Source organism: Oncorhynchus tshawytscha, linkage group LG03 (assembly GCF_018296145.1).
Source record: "Oncorhynchus tshawytscha isolate Ot180627B linkage group LG03, Otsh_v2.0, whole genome shotgun sequence".
In the NCBI taxonomy this organism is placed as follows: domain Eukaryota; kingdom Metazoa; phylum Chordata; class Actinopteri; order Salmoniformes; family Salmonidae; genus Oncorhynchus; species Oncorhynchus tshawytscha.
In genome coordinates, this window is record NC_056431.1 from 49,257,067 (window position 1) to 49,258,895 (window position 1,829).

The following is a 1,829-nucleotide window of genomic DNA, read 5'->3' on the forward strand; positions in this document are numbered from 1 at the left end:
CGTAGAGAGCTTTTCATGTCTCTATTTTGGTTTGGTCAGGGTGTGATTTGGGTGGGCATTCTATGTCCTTTTTCTATGTTTTGTATTTCTTTGTTTTGGTATGGTTCTCAATCAGGGACAGCTGTCTAGCGTTGTCTCTGATTGGGAACCCTACTTAGGTAGCTTTTTCCCACATGGGTTTTGTGGGTAGTTATTTTCTGTTTAGTGTTTGCACCTTGTGGGACTGTTTCGGTTTCATTTAGTCTTTTGTATTAGTGGTCAGTTCAATAAACAAACATGAACACTTACCACACTGTGCTTTGGTCTGACTACTCTTCCTCATCTGACGACGAAAGCCGTTACAATTACTGTATAAGAAGTACATAAAAGGGCTAGTTGAAATGTCAACTATGCATTTTTTTTGTTGCAGTAAAGTATTTACTACCAACATTATCACCAAATGTCTTGTCAGTAACTGCCTAATCAATGATCCTTTCAGACGGAGAGAGTGGACAGATCCTGCGCTTGTGGGTATCGGGATATAATCATGGACTTTCTGCAGAAGGTAAGTCTATGTCCATTTAAAACTTTGCCGATGGGAGATCTTAAGTGTAATTTCACTTAAAGTCACGTTTCAATAATGCAATTCTTATGTTTTCAACTGGCTTGATAGCATACAGTCGTTAGTGAAAGTCTACACACCCCTTGCACACATCTTGCTGCCTTAAAATTACATCTAAAAAGGATAATTGTTTTCTTTTGATCTACACAACCTACTCCACATTTTGAAAGTGAAAGAGAAATTATAGAACATTTTCCAAATGACTGTATTGATTGCATGTCTTCAGTCACACCCCAGAGTCAATACTTGGTGGATCGAAGCACCTTTCATACCCATTACAGCTATGAATAATTTTGAATAAGATTCTACCAACCTTATCCTCTAAGGTTTTACCTGGGCATTGCTCCATTCACATCTTTTGATCCTAACAAGTTCCCCAGTCCCTTCCGTGACAAGCATACCCTTAACATGATACTGCCTCCACAGTTTGTCAGGATAAAAAAAAATATGAAAGGAGCAAAGCCCAGGAAAAGTTAAAGGAAAACCCACCTCAGTCTTATGAAAACCTAACCCTGGGATAGAGGTTTATTTTCAGCGAGGCAAATTACATTTATTTTTATGCCAAAGTCACACAGTAGTTTTCTAACAGGTGTTGAGAGAAATTAATGTTTTGCAGGTAACTTCCTGCAATTCTACACATGTCTGAATAAATAAGCATTCTTTACATGAAAACAACTGTACTTATAACCCACTGAAAATAAACATATGACACACTAAACTGATTAAGTGGCATTGGTTTGTCACCATAAAAACAAATGTCATTTTAGTTCTGTTTGTGACCTCCATAGATGTCAGTAAGTCTGTCCCCACATGAGCCGTAATGGAGTCTGAAGTTATCAGCCAAGCAGAGCCATGCAGCCACAAGGCTTCAGGACCCGGCCTGCCTCCAAGAGGAACCGCTGCTGGTCAAAGCAGATTGTCATCACTGTTATCTTTAAACAACATGCACATTGGTTTTACTAACCAGGGGACAACATCTCTTATTCCCGTTCAAAATCCTATTTTCCCGAACGCCTAACCCCAAACCCCTAACTTAACCTAAATCTACCCCTAACTCCTAACCCTTACCCAAAACCTAACCCCTAAGCCTAAAATAGGATCAGCAAAATATCCCCACTTTCATTGTTTTTCTATCCTACCTCAACAGGATAGTTCAAACACCTGTAGGTGATGTTGTTGAATCCTGCCACTGCCCTGGCCTCCTCCAGTTGGCACTAGCTAATGTCGA

The 1,829-nt window shown here is 39.7% G+C and overlaps 1 long non-coding RNA gene across 1 annotated transcript; it reads left to right on the top strand.

Annotated features, from left to right (window-relative positions):
- The first annotated feature begins 296 nt into the window (after positions 1-296).
- On the top strand, positions 297-1,597 carry LOC112237951. The gene is made up of 3 exons (XR_002951514.2): positions 297-358; positions 479-544; positions 1,390-1,597. It is a non-coding gene; the product is annotated as an uncharacterized LOC112237951 (long non-coding RNA).
- Positions 1,598-1,829: the final 232 nt, after the last annotated feature.